The sequence below is a fragment of the Dermacentor andersoni genome, chromosome 8 (assembly GCF_023375885.2).
Source record: "Dermacentor andersoni chromosome 8, qqDerAnde1_hic_scaffold, whole genome shotgun sequence".
In the NCBI taxonomy this organism is placed as follows: Eukaryota; Metazoa; Arthropoda; class Arachnida; order Ixodida; family Ixodidae; genus Dermacentor; species Dermacentor andersoni.
The window spans coordinates 118,505,368-118,515,161 of record NC_092821.1 but is presented as its reverse complement, the minus strand read 5'-3'; the positions used below and the strand labels follow the sequence as shown (position 1 = coordinate 118,515,161).

General features: G+C 49.4%; 1 protein-coding gene across 2 annotated transcripts in view; it reads left to right on the top strand.

Annotated features, from left to right (window-relative positions):
* Positions 1-4,579: 4,579 nt before the first annotated feature.
* LOC129384322 (uncharacterized) overlaps positions 4,580-9,794 on the top strand; it is a 73,311-nt gene continuing 68,096 nt past the window's right edge. The window contains exon 1 of one of the 2 annotated variants that reach the window (XM_055069628.1): positions 4,580-4,636. The gene's annotated coding sequence lies outside the window, so the exon portion shown is untranslated. The remainder of the gene's footprint in view (positions 4,637-9,794) is intronic. The other variant, XM_055069632.1, reaches the window with a different exon arrangement.

Genomic DNA, 9,794 nt, shown 5'->3' with positions numbered 1-9,794 from the left:
GCTGTGGCCACAAGGAACATGCTCACGGGGCCATAGTATTGATAACAGCATCACAAAAGGCTAGGTGCAGTCAGGCTGACTTTACAGCTTTGCAATGGGCGAATGACGGGCTAGTTGCTTCATTATCAAAGAACAGCGCTTCAAGTTGTTAGCGGCGTTTGCGTGTGGTTCCTCCTTCGTGTCCCGTCTTGAAGTGTTGTTCTTTCTCTGACTTTACAAAAGTTCTCTTTCTGCGTCAGTTACGCCTTCCAAGAGCCTTTACTTAGAAAATTTTTGTTCCCATGGCTTTTACAAAATTGGCTTATTGGTCGGCTTTCACCTCATGGTAAGGAATTTTAATAAAGATATCCTTATGATAATTCAAAGCCTATCCGCTTGATAACTCTCATCTGAGTTACCCTTTGCAAGCTGATGCCGACTTGCAGGTGGTTCGGATCGGGAGCGCTTGACATATGTCCAACCGTCAAAGAAAGAATTATTCCGAATGTTTCATTTCAGGAAGGCGTCTTACCCTCCTGCCTTTCATTCCCGTTCGCGAACACGCATAAGACGAAAGTGCTGCGTCAAGAGCGTCGTTAGCCCAAACGAACGAGCTTCTGAAACTCACCTCGCCTACATCGCTGTCAGTTAGGCCTAGATAAGAAATATATATTTTAAATCGACGCATCACAAATCCGAAACGAGCTGCCCGCGACCAGCACAGCTAGGTTTCTTTCATTTCATGCTTCGTCCCAGCGGCTAATAGTAGCTAACAGAGCAGAGCGCTAAGTGTGGAAGTGGCAGAGAAGATGCTCCATACTGTCTCGTGACCCACCAAAAATTGCACGCCGCGCTGCTGGCCATTCCTAGAAAACTGTATAAGTGACACCCAGCCATTTGCAACACAGCAACATTGTTTTGCGATGGGAGAGTCCAGGTGAGAGACAGGGTGGTTATGGAGATAAAGACACTCTATCTTCTGCAGCAACTTAAGAATGAATGAATGCCTTCATTTATTGAGAAAAGGAAGAGCAAGCATCAGTGGAAGTACGTCTCAGAAAATTGGGAAAGAAGCGGGGGCCAAAGAGAGGAAAAGCTGGAGCCCGGGTGGCACGCAAAGTCGCAGTTTAGGGTCGAGAAAATATAAGCAAGAGTTGGTCGAACCAGATGAATTCCAGTGTCGATGTGTGATGTGGCGAGTAAATGATTGGAGTCACCGCCCAACATTCGTCTTTTGCTGTAGTATAAGCACCCGCCGTTCTTGGTAACAAACTTTTACTGAAAACCAATCTTGGCAATTACTTATTCATCAGCCATACCTCACCGTGTATTCCTTAGTTGCAGGGTATGTGGATTACTACTGCGCTGTCGCGACAAGTTGCTATCATAACGTGACGCTTGCGGTTGCGGTTGGCATACTCGTGACTCTTATCATTGCGGGAATACTATAAATATAGGTTTACTGCACAAGTCAGAGTAAAGACATTTTAGAACAGCGTTTCTCGCTTTACATACGCTCAACGCAAGCACCATTGCAGCATGTTACGGTACGCGTCCCTTCAAGACAGAGGCGCGAACGTAAACACAAGAATGTATTAGAAGACAGGGTGCCGTCTAGGGTCTCGTGCCAAATATATCCAAGCCAACAATATGTTAACAATCATGGTGTTGTTTCTATGCAAAGAGATTAAATATTTAAACTTCTGGAATGATAGTCCAATCCGCCGCCTACGGGAGCGCGTGAAGCCGCCGGCGGCCATATTGTTACAGGAAAAGGAGCGGGGCTACATTACGTGGCCGTGGTATGGGCGTAAAAACACGAAAATAAGCTTGCGAATAGAGGGATCATAAGATCGAGCACCACGGTGCTTGTTGATCTTGTTCAGGATGACGTCAGAGTTTCATTCAGTGCTTATTTCTGAGAAAATGAGTTGAAGTTAGGTTTATTTGCATCCCAATGGCGGGCGTAATCAGTCAAACATTGACAGCATTTCATTAGAGGGTGCCTGACTACTCTGTGGAGATTACGTACGACAATGAAAACAGACGACACAGAAAACGTTGCTTACATCGATTCGCACATACGTGGGATCCGGATAATTCTTAAGACAATCAATTGATATGTTTAAGAATGACGCTGATTAATGCAATATTTGCATTCACAGTGAGCAAAAGCGGCTGTCGTGTCCACGGTAGAATTGATTCAAACGGCTTTAATCCCATGGACATCATGTCGTTGCCAACTTCCGTGAGATTCTAGTCGTCAAAATGGGGTACAAGTGACAGGAAAATCAGAAGGTTGATGAACGGCAACAAGGCTGAACCTTGCACAAGACCTAAGGGAAATGAGATGACTTTTTGAGCAGCGTGGTCAGGAGGCCATGCGATGGTTTGAACGTCTATTAAAAATCCTCCAAAATATGAACAGAGGCCGACACAAACGCGGGCATTATGGGAAAAGTGAAACCGCTCGAAATCTTGGGAAAGCATTACCCTAAATATAAAAAATGACCTAAAGATAAGAAACCATAACGTTGACAGGGTGGCCAAATTTTGGCACAAATAAATTGGCTGTTGAAGCAGTTCAGCTGAAACGCGATGGTGCGAAATAGGGCGAGAATGTCGGCAAGTGTTGAAGAGAGGTCAAGTACGTAGATCCTGTGGCCGACGCCAGCGCCCCGCAGCTGTCAGGCGACTGCACGTATAAGTGAGTTGCTTGGTCATAAGTGGTTGCAGTGTTATTCGGGTCTGAAGTATTGGGCGTAGACTCCATCACATTAAACACAGTTCATTTTACCGTGTCATTCTTTGACGGCTGGTACTTATTCTCGCGAAATGAGGATAGGAACAAACTGTCTCATGTGCCGGCTGTCACCTTCCTCAAACTGCCAACATTCCTTCCCCTTCGATGTTGCTTAGCTTTTATTGGGTTGGGCTACTAATTGCGACGTCTCGGGATCGATTCCGAGCCACGGTCACCGTATTTCGATGGGTGTGAAATGCGAAAACAGCCGTGTACTTAAGGTTAGGCGCACGTTAAGCAACCCCAGTTATCTATATTATTCCCGAATCCCCCACTACGGCGTGCCTCATAATGAGATCTTGGTTTTCGCACGTAAAACCCCATAATGTGTTATGTAACATTCGTTAAGGACGTCCTTGGCAGCATACAACTCTTGAATACGAGTGTCAGGAGTTATACGCGAGGTCTTTGAGTATGTGGGTAGACTTTATGGCGTCCGATAGCTGATAGTTTACATTGCGGCTGTATTATAAAGGCGGAACGGCAACATGGTAGACAATATGGAGAACATACAAATGCCACATATATTACTGCACAATAATTTTAAATAGCGGTCTCCCTTCACGCACGTGGATAACCGTCATAGGAGATTACTTTGGAAACTAACTGCAAGTACTGCATATGTCATACCCAAGGGTGTACCAGGCCTGGTGGCCAGTAAATGTGATGCAAGATTACGAGCAGCTTCGGCCATAGGCTGCTAACAGACGACGAGACAGACTGAAGTGACTAGCGCAAGAATGGACACGGGAAACTAAAAAGGCGGCAGGGACAAGCGCAAACTTCCAACTGGAAGTTGGAAGTTTGCGCTTATCCTTGTGGCCTTTTTAGTGTCCCGTGTCCACCGTTGCGCAAGTCACTTCAGCATGGAATACCAACTAGCCCGGTCTCAAAACGTGCGACGACACAGAGACAGTTCGCTCAATTCTGGGGTCGTGACTTTTGCGTCAAAGTGCAAAACCAACATAACCATGTATATGTATTTATACTTAAGCACATCTCGAGTTGCAGCTGCGGCGGTAGCGCATGAGTGCGGAAAGCAAAGATGCTAGCGAAATAATTGGGGGCAGCTTAACGAAATCGATAGGTCAAAATCAAAAGCCGTCCACGACGGCGTCTCTTGTAGGCGCAGTGCGATGTTCGGACCTGTACGTCCAGACCTGCAGACGACATGAATGTCATAGTCTTGTAGACGTAGTGCGCACCGAGCCAGACGCCCAGATGGACATTGAAAGCCGGCACGGTCGCCGCGCTGTGCAATTATTTGGAAAGCTAGAAGAATCGTTCTGCGTAATAATGTTTCAGTGCCGAGCCAATGGAGGTGCCCCCATTGTACAGCTTCGTTGACAACCGGTATGTGCCACGGAATGAGTGCGCAAGTGTCTATTCTTTTTGTTTTGTCTTATTATTTTTGAACAAGCGTGGTTTTCTACAGTAATGTTTCTCGCGCAAACGTGCTTGGTTGCTGGGCGAAATTTGCATAGCGGCCAGTAGCTATTATGTAAGAACTGACCGAGCCGCAAGAATATGGCAAATAAGGTCGCTAATTATGCTTACTCAAAGGAAAATGAGACATCCACTCAAGCATGTTGCAGCGATTCCTACTCATTTCCCCTTATTAATTATTTGTCTCCATCTTGCGGATTTCCGCAGACCTATTGCCTCATTATGCTTAATATTGCACATTCGAAATAGCGCTGTTGAAGTCGGCACTGTCGCCGCGCTCTATCCCTGAGTACCTTTCTTCGGCAAGCTGGAAGAATCGTTCTGCGTAATAATGTTTGAGTGCCGAGCCATTGGAGGGGCCCCCATTGTACAGCTTCGTTGATTATCGGGCTGCCACGGAATAAGTGCGCAAGTGCCGATTCTTTTTGTTTTGTCTTGTTTATTTTAACAGGTGCCGCTTTCTACAACAGTGTTTCTCGCGCTGACGTGCTCGGTTGCTGGGCGAAATTTGCATAGCGCCCAGTAGCTTTTATGCAAGAACTGACCGAGCCGCAAGACGAAGGTAGACAACGTCGCTTATTATACTTACCACAGCGCATTCGAAACAATGGTGCTGAAAACCGGACAGTTGACGCGCCATGTTGTTGACTATTCTTTTGGAAAACTAAAAGAATTACTCTGCGGAAGAATGTGGGAGTGCCGATCTATTAAACGCATAACCAAAGACATAAACAATGACATATGACGCTCTATTCCGGAACGCAGATTGCAAATGTAACAAAGATATTGATACGTGTACTTATCTTTATCGGGCGACCACGTTTCGCCGCTTAACAAATGCAATCGCACAGCGCGGGACGCGCCTGCATGTATCCGACGTTTCTGGAAAGTTATCGATGCTTCTACCCGGCTGTCTGTTGTCGCCGAACCTTGTGTTATCTGATTTCATCGCGTAGCGCGAATGGTGTAGAACTTTGTGGAAAGCACGCGGGTCCAAATGATTAGTCTGGAACATTCGACGACTGCTCTATAAAAGCCGACGCGCTTGACCCGCTGAGCAGATTTTCGACGATCGCCGAGCGTGTTCGCCGCTATCGTTACGCTATAAGTGTAGCCTGTTTTGTGGGCACAGGTTCGCCCAATAAAAGTTAGTTTTCTTGTTCACAGTATTGCTACTGTGTTCTTTCTTCAACGTCACCACCACGTGACATCTGGTGGAGGTGCTGGGTAACGGGTGGGCGTGCTGGCGGCGGCGGTGGTCGACGGAATTGCGGCGTTACGGGGCCCTGGCGCGGTAGTGGAAAGGGACCTTGACGGCGGGCGACGGCGGCGTAGCTCATCGCTTGCGGCTGAGGCTGCGGTGGTTCTGGTTGCACCTCAGGGACTCCAAGCGATCGGTGCACCTCTTCTTTTACGATGTCGGCGATCGAAGCCACTTGAGGCTGCGACGAAGGCAAGACCTTGCGCAGTTCTTCGCGCACAATGGCCCTGATGGTCTCGCGCAGATCGTCCGTGGCCAGTGATTGAATTCCTGCGTAGGGGGTAGAGCTTGTACGGCGGTTGAATTGCCGGTTCCGCATTTCGAGTGTCTTCTCGATGTTCGTCGCCTCACGAAGAAACTCTTCGACGGTCTTCGGTGGGCTTCTTACCATCCCGGCGAAAAGTTCCTCCTTCACACCACGCATGAGTAGGCGAACTTTCTTTTCCTCGGCCATATCCGGGTCGGCGTGGCGGAACAGACGGGTCATTTCTTCCGTAAAGATGGCAACGTTCTCGTTTGGTAGCTGCACTCGGGCGTCCAGCATAGCTTCGGCCCTTTCCTTGCGCACGACACTTGTAAAGGTGCACAGGAAGCCGCTACGGAACAGGTCCCACGTAGTCAAGGTCGACTCCCTGTTCTCAAACCACGTTCTGGCGGCGTCTTCTAAGGCGAAGTAGACATGCCGCAGCTTGTCGTCGGAGTCCCAGTTGTTGAATGTCGCGATTCGCTCGTAGGTCTCCAGCCAAGATTCCGGGTCTTCAGTCGCGGCTCCATGGAAGGTCGGTGGGTCCCGGGGTTGTTGTAGGATAACGGGGGACGCTGGGGCAGCCATTGAGGTTGTCTTGACCACGATCTTCTTTGTCGCCTCAGGTAGAAGTCCGTGCTCTGGGGGCAGGCCTTGCAGTCTGCGGCTAGCACGCTCACCTTCGACGATCACCTTAGGCGGCTTGCCACAGTACTAGAGGCCATCAAGTCATCAGGGCTCACTCTGAAGCCAGAAAAATGCCGCTTCGCTTACGACGAGCTTCTGTTCCTAGGCCACGTCATCAGTAAATCCGGAGTACGCCCCGACCCCCAGAAAACAGCTGCCATCGCAAAGTTCCCGCAGCCCACCGACAAGAAGGCAGTGCGTAGATTCCTTGGCATGTGTGCCTACTACAGGCGCTTTGTCAAGGACTTTTCACGCATCGCCGAGCCGTTGACACGTCTAACTAAATGTGATGTTGAGTTCAAGTGGGAAACGCCGCAGGCCGACGCATTTGAAGAACTCAAACGACGCATGCAGTCGCCGCCGGTACTTGCGCACTTCGACGAGTACGCCGATACAGAAATCCATACTGACGCCAGTAGCCTAGGCCTCGGTGCCGTTCTAGTCCAGAGGAGAAACGGAGTCGAACAGGTGATAGCTTACGCTAGCCGGTCGCTGTCAAAAGCGGAAGGCAACTATTCTACAACCGAAAAGGAATGCCTCGCCATCGTTTGGGCTACAGCTAAATTTCGCCCTTATCTTTATGGCAGGCCATTCAAAGTCGTCAGTGACCATCACGCGTTGTGTTGGCTAGCGAGTATAAAGGATCCTTCAGGACGACTGGCACGGTGGAGCCTCAGACTACAAGAATACGACATCACTGTAACCTACAAGTCAGGACGAAAACACTCCGATGCCGATTGCCTATCACGCGCCCCCATTGACCCGCCGCCGCAAGATGACGAAGATGACGCCTTCCTTGGCATGATAAGCGTGGAAGACTTCGCTGAACAGCAACGGGCAGACCCGGAGCTAAAAGGCCTGGTGGAATATTTGGAAGGGCACACCGACGTTGTCCCCAGGGCATTTAAGCGCGGGTTATCTTCCTTCACGCTTCAAAACAATCTCCTCGTGAAGAACTTTTCACCAGTCCGCGCCAACTACCTTCTTGTTGTCCCGTCAGGACTTCGTCCAGAAGTATTGCACGCCCTACATGACGATCCGACCGCTGGACACCTCGGTTTTTCCCGGACACTATCGAGGATACAAGAAAAGTATTATTGGCCGCGCCTGACCGCCGACGTCGCCCGTTATGTCAGAACATGCCGAGACTGTCAGCGACGCAAGACACCGCCGACAAGGCCAGCCGGATTACTACAGCCAATCGAGCCTCCTTGCCGACCATTCCAGCAGATCGGGATGGACTTGCTGGGACCCTTTCCGACGTCAACAACCGGAAATAAGTGGATCGTCGTGGCGACAGACTACCTCACCCGCTTCGCTGAAACTAAAGCACTGCCGAAAGGTAGCGCAGCCGAAGTGGCGAAATTCTTTGTCGAAAACATCCTGCTTCGACATGGCGCCCCAGAAGTCCTCATCACCGACAGAGGAACGGCCTTTACAGCGGAGCTCACCCAAGCCATTCTGAAATACAGTCAGACAAGGCACAGGAGAACCACGGCCTACCACCCGCAGACGAATGGTCTTACGGAGCGGCTGAATAAGACCCTCGCCGACATGCTAGCGATGTACGTCGACGTCGAACACAAGACCTGGGATGCCGTCCTGCCGTACGTAACATTCGCTTACAACACGGCGGTGCAAGAAACAACACAGATCACGCCGTTTAAGCTGGTTTACGGCAGGAACCCGACGACGACGCTCGACGCCATGCTGCCCCACGTCACTGACGAAGAGAATGTTGACGTCGCTAGCTATCTCCAGCGAGCCGAAGAAGCCCGACAGCTCGCCCGCCTACGGATCAAGAACCAACAGAGGACCGACAGCCGACACTACAACCTCCGACGACGCTTTGTTGAGTACCAGCCCGGCGACCGTGTTTGGGTTTGGACCCCGATACGCCGACGAGGACTCAGTGAGAAACTACTCCGACGCTATTTCGGACCCTACAAGGTCATCCGACGTATTGGCGCTCTGGACTATGAGGTCGTGCCAGACGGCATTTCGCATTCACAGCGGCGCCGCGCACGATCTGAAGTGGTCCACGTGGTGCGCCTTAAACCCTTTTACGGACGCTGACGAACTTCGTCATTTTGTTCTTTTCTTTGCTACGAGTGCTTTTGTTTATTACCTTCGTTTGTTTGCAGCATCGGGTCGATGCTTTTTAAGAGGGGGGTATTGATACGTGTACTTATCTTTATCGGGCGACCACGTTTCGCCGCTTAACAAATGCAATCGCACAGCGCGGGACGCGCCTGCATGTATCCGACGTTTCTGGAAAGTTATCGATGCTTCTACCCGGCTGTCTGTTGTCGCCGAACCTTGTGTTATCTGATTTCATCGCGTAGCGCGAATGGTGTAGAACTTTGTGGAAAGCACGCGGGTCCAAATGATTAGTCTGGAACATTCGACGACTGCTCTATAAAAGCCGACGCGCTTGACCCGCTGAGCAGATTTTCGACGATCGCCGAGCGTGTTCGCCGCTATCGTTACGCTATAAGTGTAGCCTGTTTTGTGGGCACAGGTTCGCCCAATAAAAGTTAGTTTTCTTGTTCACAGTATTGCTACTGTGTTCTTTCTTCAACGTCACCACCACGTGACAATATAATGAAGAGTTGCATTGACGTCAGTTATCACGAAGCGTTCATGAACTAGCAAGATCTTCCAACTGCTAGGTAAAACGTTGCATCTACTTTACCGGCGTTTTCCCATCTGCTACACAAGCCCGCGGCCTCCCCGCCTCCCTGCACCAAGACCATGTCACAGAGAGCAACCAGCTCATTTGGCAATCATACGTTTATGGCTCATAAAATTAGCATCAAAAGCTGCATAAAAGACGTGAAATCTGATTCTTCTTGCAATGCGGATGGTATCTTTAAAGTAACTCGACAGTTTTCATTACTCTTCCTGAATGTTTTTACATGCTGCCTTTCATCCATCATAGTGATGCTCATTCCCTTCAATTTGAAATACTAAAACTTTCGAAGTAGACCTGTGAGGCTAAATTAAGGACAGGCTTTTGAGCCTATCTATTGAAGTTCTATGTTAGTGATTAGTGAGCCCAATTTCCAAAACCCGCCGTCGTTGCTCAGCGGCTATGGTGTTGCGCTGCTGAGCACGAGGTCGCGGGATCGAATCCCGGCCATGGCGGCCGCATATCGATGGAGGCGAAATGCGAAAACACCCGTGTACTTAGATTTAGGTGCACGTTAAAGAACCCCAGGTGGTCGAAATTTCCAGAGCCCTCCACTACGGCGTGCCTCATAATCAGAAAGTGGTTTTGTCACGTAAAACCCCATAATTTTTTTTTTAATTTCCAAAACCATAATGCTGTCAGAATTTCCAGTGTTAAATGTTGCTTACATACATGTGCTAAA